The sequence below is a fragment of the Nipponia nippon genome, unplaced genomic scaffold (genome assembly GCF_047370975.1).
Source record: "Nipponia nippon isolate SJK-2023a ecotype South Korea unplaced genomic scaffold, ASM4737097v1 scaffold_9, whole genome shotgun sequence".
Classification (NCBI taxonomy): Eukaryota; Metazoa; Chordata; class Aves; order Pelecaniformes; family Threskiornithidae; genus Nipponia; species Nipponia nippon.
In genome coordinates, this window is record NW_028262413.1 from 42,811,245 (window position 1) to 42,825,976 (window position 14,732).

The 14,732-nt window shown below is 45.1% G+C and overlaps 1 long non-coding RNA gene across 1 annotated transcript in view; it reads left to right on the forward strand.

Moving 5' to 3' along the window:
* LOC148050297 (uncharacterized) overlaps positions 1-14,732 on the forward strand; it is a 124,894-nt gene that overhangs the window by 68,396 nt on the left and 41,766 nt on the right. The gene's annotated exons all lie outside the window — the stretch shown is intronic.

The window sequence follows — 14,732 nt, forward strand, 5'->3', positions numbered from 1 at the left end:
GTAACGTCTCACTATTTTCCCACTTCACCTTCCAAGCCCAGGCTTTAAAGTTTCTTACTGTGTTCCTGGTAATTTGTAACCTTTGAACAACCTGAAGTCTCCTCGTTATTTTAATGAAAAACAAACCTGAATTTGCCCCAAAATGGGTTGCAACCAGAAACTAACTCCATAACACTCCTGCTTGTTGACTTCAGTACCACTAGCCCAATTTGAATGAGAACAACAGAAAAGGCCTCAGTGCTCCTAAACTCCTTTTAGCCAATTTACTTTCATCATATTAGACATTGGGCTGATGATGTACAAGCTGCAATCACATTGCTCTTGGACTATTAAGATGTGATTATAAATGTGTCCACTTCAACAGCTGCCCTACAAGCTATACCTGGTGAATATTTTTTAAGGAGCAATTGTCCTGTCTTTCCTTAGATGGACTCTTTCAGATGTGAGACAGTAAATTTGGAGCAGCAGATGTGGCCAAATTCCTGAAAGTTTCCCCTCACCCTTTTCCCTTTCCCTCCCCAAAAAGTTTGGAGTGTGAATCCCCTCTGGGAGCTAAGTACCTTTGGGATGGTTTGAGGATAAAGGCAGCTGAGAAAGCCATTGATGTCATCAGGGAAAGCTCTATCTCTGCAGCTTAGCTCAGCTGGCAAAGGCTGTCAGACTAAATATAAGGACATTTCAACATAGCTCTATAGATAGAGCTTCTTTCTTTCTCTTAGAGAAATCATTAAACAAAGATTCAATGAAACAAATCATAATAATCCTAAAAGAAATGGTTATAATTTCATTTTAGGACTGTGCTAGGAAGTGAGTGGATTAATTACTGACTTCTTTTTGGTTATTTTCTTGTTCCTTAGGACAGGGTCAATCCTACTTGTTTCTAGTCATCTCCCACCACAGCCAGACTCCATTCCCCCTTTTTAATTATCACTGGAGCTCAAGGCAAGTGCAGGTTTCACACTGACAGCCACATCTCTCCATCTCCTGTTGCCTTCCATTTCTCTTAACCATGCAAGTTCACGTTACTGTATTTGGCTTCTCTTGACATCAGATCTATACTTCTCAACTTGTTTCATACTGTTTACTCATTAGCTCTCACCCTATAAAACTTCCTGGAGCAGGAGAAATTTGGAGGACACTGGGGTGTCCTTTTGTAGTAGAGTATTCCTTGTTACTGTCCCTCCCCAGCCAGCCCTCCCCACTGCTGAACTTTAACATGCTTACTCCTCGCGTCTGGAGTTTTGTTTCTGTTTTGCTTTGTTTGCACTACTTAAAATCATGAGCAATTCAATAAATTTATTGGGAATTGAGTGAAAATTTGGTATAGGAGAGAACAGAATCATGTCCTTTTATTGTTTAAAGTATAGCATTCCCAGTGGGTAAATATCCTGTAGCACCACTGTGGAAGAGCAAATATATGAAAAACCACTTAGTACCAATAAGGATACTAATGTAGTTAAAACATTAATCTTGCTGCAGCTGTTGTCAAACCTGTCACAGGGCTTAAGGTGGTTCCCTACAACTCCTTGGGAGAAAACAGCACGTGTGTTTCATACGATCTTAAGAGGAGGAAACTGGATCCGGGGCATTTTTCATTTAGATATACAGAAAGACATGTGCTTCCTCCCCAGGATTCTTGTAGCCTGCTCTCATCTGCACAGTGTCTGTGAGAGCTTGGGCAAACCCAGGGCTGGAGGCTAGAAAGAGCAGGTGGTGGGAGCTGCTGGGGACGCTAAGCTGTAGGATTTTATCAGGATGTTTGCAGAAAGTGGGAAAAAGACCCATGAGAAGCAACCACTAGTTTCTTACAGGATGCTTGAATGTTGCTGGGAGCAGCAACAGATGCGTCCCGTTGACCTGCTACCTTCAAGTTTTTGTGGGTTTTGTTGTTTTTTTTTTTTTCCCAAGATCCTTCTTTTGGGCTGATCCCCAGCAAGCAAAACCTTCCCTATGTTCATCTTTTGCAGCCCTCCCTGACTGGTCTTTTAGCATCAGTCTAACTTCCATCTCAGCTCCAATTAAAAATAATTTATAAGGGGAAGAAGAAGGAGGAAAGGCCAGTTTCTTGATTTCACGGTGTCCAGAAAAAATAAAAAAGTTGCACCTAAGTGATGCCAGTAGTTGAAAGCTCCCAGGAGTTTTAGGAAAACCTCAAAATTTTGGGCCTGGCAGTAAGGAGAGGGCAACCCAGCTGGGTGCAGAAGCCAGAAGACGGCTGAAATCACAAGCTCTGAATGCTGTGGAGGAAGAAGGGCCCTTTTCTCCCCTTATTGCCGAGGGTTTCTCCTGACAGAGGATGCTGTGTGTCTGAGGCAGGGGGTGTGTGGTGCATGGAAATCATAATTGTCTCTATGGAGTGAAATGGAAACCCAAATTTAACAGCTGGGCAACTGCCGTCTGGCGGCTGGGTGCCCTGGGCCAGCAGCAGGGCAGGGTTGTGACTCCCAGCCGTGCTCTGAATATTCACTGTGCTGTGAGCCGAGCTGGACACAGGCCAGAGCCCACCAAGACAGAGTCATGTCATCCCTTGGCAGAAGGTCAGATGGTTGGAGGTGGGAGGTGAACATGGTGGCAGGATCATCAGCAACCCTGTGCTTGAAGGAGCAGAGGGATTTGCAGCACGTTTTATGAAGGTTTCTGCTGTTTGCAGCTGTGGAGAGCTAAACCTCCCTTGCATGATGCCCTCGCATCAGTGCAGGAGGGCACACTGAGGCAGTGAGGCACCCAGCAGGCATCTCCATGCTGCTGCACCAGTGCTGGGACCTGTTGTCTTGGGATCCTCCCAGGGCTCTTGAGACCCGAGCTAACAGTCTCCGGGGAGCCTCTTCCAGCTGCAGAGCCAAGGAGCTCTGGGACCTCAGCCTGTGTGCATGCTCTGCCTCAACCCTTCCAGGCTGCAAATTTTCCTAGCATTGCACCTCTGTGCTAAGCTCTTCTTTCATGGAGGAAAGAGTTCAGCTTGGGCTGGGGGAGACTGTAAAGGGCTCCTGTGGGTGAGGCAGGGCATTGTGGTGTAGATGCAACTTTTGTAAACAACCTCTCTTGATAATTAGCTTAGGCTCTGTGACAGATGAGTGGTTCCCAGCTATGATCATCCAGCACGCTTCACCCTAAAGGCTCCATTCAACTCCTCATATCCTTGTACAGATTGCCGATTTACTTGTGTCCCTCTGCTCCAAGCTCCAGAACCTCAAATCCTGCCACGGAGGTGCCCCCATTACTGACCGTGGGCAGCATCTGAAATGGCTGATAGATTCAAATTACCTGATGTCTCTTGGCAGATATGGCTTTTCACTAAAGCTGCACCTGCCTTTTAGCTGGGAACACAAAGCCCGTATTTCAGCATGGGAAAACTAACCAGTATGTTTTCCTGCTGAATAGAAAACTATTTCACTGGGGATGAAGGGTGAGGTTGTGACATCGCAAGCATTCAGGTTAGTGTGCCCTTAATGGAGACCTTCCTTCAGCTGGAGGTCACTGCTATGAGCTGGGACATTGCAAATGAGTGTCATCCGAAATTAAACAGCTGAAGCTTCCACTCTTACCCAAGAAATGTCAGTTGTTCCTCTGAGGCAGCTGAAGTCAGATGTTCAGAGTAATTCCTGTCATCATCTTAATTACAGTGTGAGCTCGGCGTTGGTCACTGATGTAGGGTCAGATGGGCACAGCAGACTTCTGCAAGCATGAGCTGAAACACTGCAGTTGATTGTCATCTTGTTGCTGTGCTGGGAGCCTTCGCTGTAGCATACTGTATCTTTATTTGCACAAAGTCTTGGCCAGATGCCTGGCACCATGCCAGCAGACTGGTCCTATTTCTATTTGTTGATAGATCTCTCTTGTATCTGATACCTTGATTAACATACATTAATTTCTCCTGTTTCTGCTGGGTGGAAAGGGTATTCTTAACAGCAGCCTAGGAACTGGTTTCTCTAGGAGGGGTTACTGCATTGCATTTAAAACCCTCAGCATGTACAGTTATGAACCAGTGCTAAGCACAACATATATTTTCAGGACTTGCTTTTCCCTGCCACTTAGTGGCTTTAAATGGCAAAATATTTTTGCAAAGACAAATTGCTTTGCAGGTACCGTGCTGAGCTTCTGGAAACGCTCCAAATGCACAGAGGGATTCAGAATGACTCCCTGAATCCCCGTCAACAAGGTGAGATGACCCCAAGCACTTATTTTCCACGTAGGAAAATTAGAGGAGTGTGAAATATTGACAACAAATTGCAGCAGTGTTTCAAATTCAAGGCAGTCATGCTGCTGAAAGGCTCAGAGGGCTAGTACACAACAACACAGCTCTCCTAGGACTAGACCCTGAGTACTTTCTGTTTTAAATGCAGCAAAATTAAGACCATTTTTCAATATGCACAGGCCATTTCTGAGTAGGAAACAGCTAAAGTAGGACCATTCCCCAGCAAATATAATCTGTGCTAATATGATTAACTTTTGAATAAATCTGTGATGCTGCCTCAGGACAAGCTATTAGATTATCAAACTAAAGAAGAATACCTTATGTTACAGCGTGCTTGGAGACACACCTTTCCCCTGGCTTCTTTTGCCCAGCTACAATCTCTAGTGCCTTCAGTTTATGAAGATGCAGGGGGTGTCTGCAGTGGCACAATCTCCCCTCTTTTGCAATAGAAAACCTGTATTTGTTCTCCAGTTTCTCATACTGGGACAACGTGATGACCCCCTGGATGCTGAATATTCCCCACTGGGAAGAGTACCAGAGAGCTCAGCTTCTTTCTACGGCACTCTGGCCCTTTCACTCCCCTCTTCTCCCACCACTTACCTGTCTCTAACTTCCCTCAGTTCACAGTAGAGGGGTACTTTGGTTTTAACCCTTTTCTCCCCAGAAGTGGTAGGGAACCTAATTCACTACATGTGGGTTCAACATGCATGCTATTTATTAGAATCAGCAGCTCTATGAGGTTAGGCAAGAAGTTGCTTTTCAAGGCCCTGGGTGGCTCTAAACATTATTAAACATGGTCATTAGAACATGCTTTTCCAACCATTGAACGGCTGTGAACATTAAATATTTTGTTTTAATAAGTGCTTGCTTTTTCAGCTGCTGAGTGGCCTTAATCTTTTTTTTTCCCCTCATTAAAAAATGTTGTTTTTCCAGCTCGTGAGCCACTGAAAATACTGTTCTGTTTTTTTCTCTTCCTTTTAATTTTTTTTTTTTTTTAAATTCACTGATCAGTTTATTTTTATTAAAAAAAGGAGTGAGAATTTTGGAGCCTTTGGCTAAAATAACTTGTTTTCAGCTACCAGGACAAGTATAACAGAAAACCAAACCTTGCTTGTGTGAACAAGTTCCACTGAGATAAGAACATGCAACCTGTCCAAACATCAGCAGATTGTCTTCTCTGTGCGCTCTGAAAGGACTGATGAGTCACACTGCTGCATGCCACTTTTCCCACCTGCCAATCAAGCATGTCCTGTTGTGTCATCCCTATAGATTCACTGGACAAGATATGAAGCAATCCTAGGGTCAGAGGTGAAGCAAGTGTGTTTCAGATTGAGAATGAAGATGAGAAGTTTGACCTAAATTTCATTTCCCTTATTTGTTCTATAAGGGAGACCATGTTATATAAGAAGAAAGGTAATTAGGAAGAAAGGTCTTTTGCTAAAGCATTAGACTGGAAAAAGCTGTGGGCTCATTGTACGACCATGAGAAAGTCATTTGTGCCATGCCTCTGTTGCCTAACCGTAATCTTCACAAACTACTTGGGATACTCACCATGCCCCACCTGACCTCCAGCTGTCCTTCCATGTCCTTCCATCCATGTCCAGGATGGAAGAGGTCTCCTGTAGGTCCAGCATTGTATCTGCTAGTACCATGAGGCCTTGAGTATTACATCTCAAGTGATGTTAACTGTCTCTCTTTAGGCAAGTGGATTGCAATCTTAGTCTTTTTGCCTAGTTTTCCTACAATGCTAAGTCCCAGGAATCTGCTGGAGGCAGAAGCTGCCCCTTACAATGTGTGCTACCATTCCTGCTCCTATAGGTCCCTGATTTCCATGGTCGTTCTGATGGAGGAGGAGGCATTGACAGCACAGCAGGCAGTTGACAAGAAGTGGCCAACATCTTGCTCAGCTGGGGAGCTCTCCTTAGGGAGTCCAAAAGTGGCAGCTTTCCCCTGTGGCTGGGGCATTTGGCTTTCTGCAGCTTCTAAATCACCCACTTGGAATGCACTGTGCATCAGCCTGGAAGGGAGTCAAACCGTTTTATGAAAGCTGCAATTAGTGGCTTCCCACAAATAGCATCTAGCACTGACAAGTGGCTGCTCTGTAATGCTGTTTATGGGCTTGTTTCAGGTAATGGAATTTCATTGCCTTTCAGGTGCTCTCGCCACAGGAAGCACATATATTTCTTCAGCTCTGTGATTTTTTCCACTAAATTGCACAAATCATTATATTTGGGCAAGTGCATTGGAAACATTTTACTCTGCATTTATTTTGTACCTCAAGTCCTTCATGAAAGGAAGAATAAATATGTTCTTTTAGGCAAACAACTGAGGTGAGAAAGCAGAGAGAGAGCAGAGATAGTGGGGAAACAAAACCTGGTCTTCACATGTAATAAATCAGTGTATCTGCACTGACTTAGTGTACCTGTGCTGATTGGTATCAGCTGATGAGTGGATCCAAAATTTCCCCTCTTCTCCATCCCTAGCTGTGACAGCTCCTAGCAGCCACATGCAATTGCTATCTTTGTAGGAATGGAGCAAATCAAACTGAGAGTTCAAATGATCTCTAACTGCAGTGGATGATTATGTTGTGTTAAATGTGGGAACAGAAGGCAAGAGCAAGTCACATTGGCTCTGGTTGGCTTGTGTAGTGTAACTGTTTACCCAGGATGATACACGGCATGCAGCAACCCACAGGGCCTCCCCGTGTGGTCCATGCTTAACAGAGTCCTGCTGGGCTGGCTGCACTGGCATTTGATAGGAAAAAGTATCCCACATGAATAGCAGTGACAAGAAAGTCCATGAGACAAGATCACTTACACTGAGCCTGTTAGGTCACGGTTAGGCATAAAGAGCATTTGTGAGGAAAGCTGAGCACCAAACTGCATAGCATCCTCTTTTGTTCACGAGCCTTGCTGAAATCATAAGCCTCAAAGGGAAAAGAAGGCTGTCAACCCAAGAAACAGGTGAATCAAAGGCAAAGTAGTTGCTCCAAGGGGGGAAACTTGGAATCAAGGTTGCAGAAAACCAGGGCTCCTAATAGGATAATGCAGGTAATACTATCACACAGCATTAAAACAATACAGAACTAATTAGCTCAAATATTTGCTGACGATGTGGGCTTTGAGGAGAGGGGGGCATGGGCTTTCATAGAACTTAATTAACTCATACAGTAAATCAGTTTCATTCATTGCCACAACAGAGCCAATCAAGATAGGCTTACTGTTTGCTCATTTGGAAAATGATTAGGATTCCCATTTAGACTTAATTACAGTGCAAAGGTTGACAATTATCATCTTTGTGGAAGCACTGGATGCCACAATATCTCAGTTGAACATGTGCCTATAATTATAGACATCATTTTCTTAGCAGAAAATGTAACCCACTTATTACCTGCATTTCATGACTGTAATTAGAGATAGTAGAAATAAAAAAAATTAAGAAGGGGGCTGGTGCTGAATTACTTTGGATCTTTCCATAGTAAATTACTTTGTGCAACTGTTTGTCACAAATTAAAACCTTGGTTTGTACTTTATACTCCTCATGGAAGGAAATTTGTAGACATACAGAGGAATCAAACTAGCCACATGGGTCACATTTTGACACCGCTAAGAACACCACACCCTCAGAGTGGTTTGGTTCATAAACCCGTCCTTATACCTCCCTGAAGTTTCTTGTATTACACAGACATGTACTTATCACCTGAGTCATTGCAGAAGCAAGCTGTTGAGAGAAACTCGGTCAGTCACTTCGCAAAATCACAGCTTGATCTGAACCAGAACTGGATAGACTTAGCCTGTTGAACAAAATAAACCACATTAATATTAAAGTTTGCAAGACGTGCCTGACTACAATCATGTTCAATACTGCAAAACACAAATGATAAGCAGGTGGAGATTCCTCCCATTTGGCCAGCCTAGATCCCTCCAGGAGACTGTTTCAACTCATTGCATCCAGGGGCTGCACCACGGCTGAGATAAGAGAAAAAGAAAGTTCAAAGCATTTTGCAGATATTAATTACAGATAAGGCAGGAGGTAAGATGAAGATGTAAGAAACACAAGCCTGCTTCAGTCAGATTTGTCACTGTTCCTGGGCCTCTGTTTATCCCATGGGCTTGTAAAGAAGCTGTGGGAGTGCCCTTTGCAGGGAGCAGCAATGGATCAGCACAATGCCGAGCACTAAACAGGCATCACATTTAACAACAAAGTTGAATTAGCTCCTTCCCTTAGTTTCAATTGTATTTATTTCCAAGCCAGGGTGAGTGAGGTGGAAGAATGCAGGACTCCATCCTTCTTGTATTTGTTTCACACAGGACGCGTCTGATCTTAGAGTAACACCTGAACATCCTGGGGGAAATGGTGCAAGTGACTTTGGGACCAGGGCATCACCTTTCCTTGAGCAGTATTTTGACCACCTGCCAACTGAAATGTTGAGTTTGCCTCAGATACAGATGATTTGCAACGGGTAGAAGGAAGGGTAGAGTTTCTACTTTTATATCCTTTTCCATGACCAATGACGAAATACAGCATTCAATATTTCTTCCTACCTTTGCCGTGCTTCTTTTGAAAAACACCATTTGCCACCTGAAATGAGAACTGCCCTGTTAGGAGGGGAAAAAAAACCCAGCTTTATCAGGTCAGATAATCCCTGTGCACCATAGTCAGCAAATAGTGTCAGCAGGACTTCAGGGAGTGCATTTTTGTAGCTGATTCCTGTGGAAAGGCAGCTGGGAGTCTGGAGGCAGAAAGGCATTTTTGTTGGTTCTCCAGAAATGTTAACTTGTGTTTTCATTCATTTTTTTTTTTCATAGGTGTAGATAAAAGGGAAGAAAATAAAGTTTTGAATGTTGGCTGTGTCCTTTTGAAAGTTTACTGTTAAGGTGCTTTTAATATGGCCTGAATGCTGAGCATTTTGCAAGGAGAATAAAAACAGCAATGGAAGTAATAAAACATGAAAAATAAGTCCTTACATTGTTTGAGGTGCTTATAATGCTGAAGGCCTTTACTTTTATTTAGTTTCTTATATCTTATGCACTGGAACTTTCTGTCGCCATGGAGCTTGCATGGTATTATTGTGTTGCTTTGGAAAAAAAGCTGAGGGTGGATTTTTTGATGCCCTGGCTCCCAACTGCCTAGCAGCAAGAAGCTCCTTCAGATGTCGGCAGAGAATCCTGCTCATCTCCAGGCTTAAGAGCAAGCTGGAACCCCTCAATGCCAGACACTGCTTGGTGTGACAACAGGAGGACTTCCACATGTCTTGTTCAGATGGGAGCTAAGTGCTGTAGCATCTTGATTGCTCCAGACGAGTCAGAACAGGGCAGCCGTGCCCCTGCCACAGTTTTCAGTGCAGGATGAATGAGCTTTCTTTTGAACTGCTGAACTACAAATTCCCCTCCTGGCCAAGCAACCATGGTGGGTGGGACGAGGGGGAGAAGAAAGAGTTGCTCAGCAAATAAAATATCGGTAGGTGTGCATGCGTGGGTGGTGGGAGCAGCTGACTTGCCAAACCCACTTGGATTCACTCCTCCAAGTTGAGTGTAGTTGGGAAACCTGGCAGGGTCTGATTGCCTGCGACCTGGAAAAGCTCATTTGGAATGCGTGGTATCTCCAACCAACCCACAATTAAGTGATTAGTTGCAATGATTGGAGATTCAAAGAAATACACAGCATTGAGAAATATTCTAGCTTGTTTTAAAAGTAAGGATAATAGATTAAAAAAGAAAAAAAGAGACCCCAAGGAGAGAGGAATCCTCCTAAGAGAAGGAGGAAGGAGGAAATGAATGGAGCAGGGATTTGCTAGCAAACACCAGTTCAGGCCTATTCACTAATTTCGTGCAGAACTAGTTGTGCCACTTCAGTGTTTATTTATCCACTACAAGAGTCCAAGGTATGAAAACAGACACAGAAACTTATTGGCACCCAGGCATTTGTTGTTTGGCAGTAGAGGCATGTGAAATCCCAGGCAGGAGCTGCAGTGCTGTACATAGCTCCTGCCTTTGGAGCGAACAAAATCGAAGCCTACGGAAGGGTTTTTAAAGGTTCAAAAGCCAACACTGTAATGTGTGGTTACAGCTCACTGGCATAGGGAAGATAGGCAAACAGATTCAGGAGCTGAAACACACGCTGAAAACAACCTCCTGCAAGCTTCATAGAGCTATATTTATATCAAACTACTTCAGCATCAGAAATCTTTAATTTTGGGTTTTTCAATAATGGGATGGTCTACACGACACCAGGCTTGCTGGCATCCGACGGGGTTCACCTTTCCCAAAGGGGGAAGAGGGTCTTTGCTCAGGAGCTTGCGGGGCTCATTGACAGGGCTTTAAACTAGATTTGAAGGGGGAGGGGGTCGACACCAGGTTTGCCTGTGACAAGGGGTGGGATGGCATGCCATGGTTAGAGGGACAGGGTACTAGAGGGGGATGGGATGCTAGTTGGGGCCCTCAGCCTGTTGATCTGAGGCATGCTGGAGACACTGCAGCACAGTTGAAATCTTACAGGGATGAGCGGGGCGCTCTTGAGGTAATAGGAGCCAACAGGGTAATATCAGAGAAATTCCTCAAAAGAACCAAGGGATGTTCCTCCAAGAAGGTGACACGGCCAACAGCCCAGCTGAAGTGCCTCTATACCAATGCACGCAGCATGGGCAACAAACAGGAGGAGCTGGAAGCCACCGTGCTGCTAGAAAGCTACAATATAGTTGCCATCACTGAAACTTGGTGCGACGAATCCCATGACTGGCGTTCAGCTATCGAAGGCTACAGGCTGTTCAGAAGGGGCAGGTGAGGTAGGAGGGGCGGAGACGTTGCCCTACACATCAAGAAATGGGTAGAGTGTGAAGAAGTGTCCCTGAAGAACAGCCATGAGCAGGTTGAAAGTTTATGGGTAAGAATTAGAGACCGAGGCAACAAAGGAAACCTTGTGGTTGGGGTCTACTACAGGCCACCTGATCAAGGGGAGCCTACTGACGAAGCCTTTTTCCTTCAGCTACAGGAAGCTTCACGCTCACAGGCTCTTGTCCTGATGAGGGATTTCAGCCACCCTGACATCTGCCGGGAAAGTAGGACGGCAGGCGGTAGGCAATCTAGGAGACTCCTGGAGTGCATAGATGACAACTTCCTAAGCCAGGTAATAGATAGCCCTACCAGAGGGGACGCAGTACTGGATCTGGTGGTCACCAATGTAAGTGAGCTCACTGGTGATGTCAGGATTGGAGGCAGCCTCGGCTGTAGTGATCACGCACTGGTAGAGTTCACAATCCGGAGAGGTAAGGGTCAGGTAAAGAGTATAGTCAGGACCCCGAATTTTAGGAAAGCAAAATTCCAGCTCTTCAAGGAGTTAATCAACAGGACTCCCTGGGAAATGGCTCTCAGGGACAAGGGAGCATAACAGAGCTGGCAGGTCTTCAAGGATGCTTTCCATAGGGCACAAGAGCTCTCGATCCCCAGGTGCAGGAAATCAGGCAAGGAAGGGAAGAGGCCGGCATGGCTGAGCCATGACTTGGGGGTCAAACTAAAGGCCAAGAAGAGATTGCACAGGCAGTGGAAGAAGGGACTGGTATCTTGGGAAGAGTACAGGGACGCTGCCTGGTTGTGTAAGGATGGGATCAGGAAGGCCAAGGCTCGGCTGGAGCTGAACCTGGTGAGGGATTCAAAGAATAATAAGAAGGGCTTCTACAGGTATATTAACCAGAAAAGGAAGGTTAAGGAAAGCAAACCCCTCTGATGAGCAGTAGTGGCGAGCTGATAACAAAAGACGAGGAGAAGGCTGAGGTACTCAACAACTTTTTTGCCTCAGTCTTCACTGGCAATCTCTCTCCTCACACCTCCCGCGTTAATGGGCCACTTGATGGGGATCGGAAGGACAGAGGTCCTCCCACTGTAAGAGAAGATCAGGTTCGTGACCACCTGAGGAACCTGAATGTATATAAGTCTATGGGTCCCGATGAGATGCATCCAAGAGTCATGAGGGAATGGGCTGATATAGTTGCTAAGCCACTCACCATGATACTTGAAAAGTCATGGCAGTCAGGCGAAGTCCCTGGGGACTGGAAAAAGAGAAATATTGCAGCCATTTTTAAAAACGGTAAAAAGGAGGACCCTGGGAACTACTGACCTGTCAGCCTCAGCTCTGTGCCTGGGAAGATCATGGAACAGATCCTCCTGGAATCTATGCTAAGGCACATGGAGGACAGGGAGGTGATTCGGGACAGTCAGCACGGCTTCACCAAGGGCAAGTCCTGCCTGACCAACCTATTGGCCTTCTATGATGGAGTAACTACATCAGTGGACAAGGGAAGACCTATGGATGTCATCTATCTGGACTTCTGTAAGGCCTTTGACACAGTCCCCCACAGTATCCTTCTCTCTAAATGGGAAGGATATGGATTTGATGGGTGGACTGTTCGGTGGATAAGTAATTGGCTGGATGGTCGCATCCAGAGGCTAGTGGTCAATGGCTCGGTGTCCAGATGGAGAACAGTGACGAGTGGTGTCCCTCAAGGGTCCATACTGGGGCCAGTGCTGTTCAATATCTTTATCAAGGACATAGACAGTAGGATCGAGTGCACCCTCAGCAAGTTTGCAGATGACACCAAGCTGAGTGGTGCAGCAGACACGCCTGAGGGATGGGATGCCATCCAGAGGGATCTGGACAGGCCGGAGAGGTGGGCCTGTGTGGACCTCATGAGGTTCAACAAGGACAAGTGCAGTGTCCTGCACTTGGGTCGGGGTAATCCCCAATATCAATACAGGCTGGGGGATGAAGGGATTGTGTCCAGCCCTGCTGAGAAGGACTTGGGAGTACTGATAGATGAAAAGCTGGACATGAGCCAGCAATGTGCTCTCGCAGCTCAGAAGGCAAACCGTATCCTGGGCTACATCAAAAGCAGCATGGTCAGCACGTCAAGGGAGGTGATTCTGCCCCTCTACTCTGCTCTGGTGAGACCCCACCTGGAGTACTGCGTCCAGCTCTGGGGTCCTCAGTACAAGAAGGACGTAGACCTGTTGGAGCAGGTCCAGAGGAGGGCCACAAAAATCATCAGAGGGATGGAGCACTTCTCTTATGAGGAAAGGCTGAAAGAGGTGGGGCTGTTCAGCCTGGAGAAGACAAGGCTGCGGGGTGACCTTATTGCAGCCTTTCAATACTTAAAGGGGCTTATAAGAAAGATGGAGAGGGACTTTTTAGCAGGGCCAGTAGCGATAGGACAAGGGGTAATGGTTTTAAACTAAAAGAGGGTAGATTCAGACTGGATATAAGGAAGAAATTTTTTACAATGAGGGTAGTGAAACACTGGAACGGGTTGCCCAGAGAGGTGGTAGATGCCCCATCCTTGGGAACATTCAAGGCCAGGCTGGATGGGGCTCTGAGCAACCTGATCTAGTTGTTGATGTCCCTGCCAATTGCAGGGGGGATGGACTAGATGACCTTTAAAGGTCCCTTCCATCCCAAAGCATTCTATGATTCTATGATTCTATGATTCTATGATCTTAGGTTGTATTTGCTTTCCTCCCTCATCCACCTTCATCATCATCTTTGGTTTTTTTCGAAGACAGTGACAAAATTGTGTATTTCTGTCCCAACCAGAAGCAATCTGAACATCCCTGTTGTTTTAACGTTTCTGAGTCAGCTTCATAAACAGAAGAATTTACAGCTAGTCACTGTAAGTTTTGAAAAGTACTTTGATTTTCATATCCTTATCTGAATTCAGCCTGTGTATGCTAAGTGATTGTGCTGTTTTTAACTCTTGGAGATGCTGCCAGCCTTATAGACATCAGTCTTGCAGAGGTAAACACCATGAGAAGTCAAGAAAAGCCCATTTCTTGTTACAAAGGTTTCTGGGGGTTAAGCCTGGAACAGAATATAAGTGGAATTTTAAATTGCAAGGATAAGTATCTGAGACAGCTGTAGTGTTACACAGATATATAAGAAAATTTTTAGCTTATTATTGCCATCACTCTGAGTATAAAACTGAGCAGAGAGGGACTTTTTTCTGCCTTTGCTCTTTACCGGAGGTATTTTAAGCTGGAATTATTAGCTGCAGTATTCAAAGATGAGAGTGACTTTATTGTGGTGGTTGTGAAAAACTCTCGCATGGAAGCACAGATTTGGTGACTAATAGAGAAGGCCTTGGATGCACACACTTCTGAGATGTCTCGGTGTTTGCATTAAGCGAGGATGAGAAGCAATGACTGAGCTCATGCTAAGCCCTTCTGCAAGATCATAGAATCATAGAACACTTTGAGATGGATGACTAAAAAGGTTTTTCAGAGAGCTCCAGGTATAGCTTATGCAAAAAATTAATCCAAGTACTCAAACTGAAGCAATCTACTTTTGATACAGAGCACATCATATTAGTGAGCTGGTGAGACAGAAAATTAAAGGTGAAGTGGCCCAGATCACCTTGGCTTTGTCATTTGGGGCTTTTGAGTGCCTTACTTTGAAAAGAAGGTACAGAAATAAGTGCTTTCTGAATATGCTATTAACTCGAGAGTATTTGAAGGGGAGAGAAGCTTGCTGTATGCAAAAAATATCCTTGGGA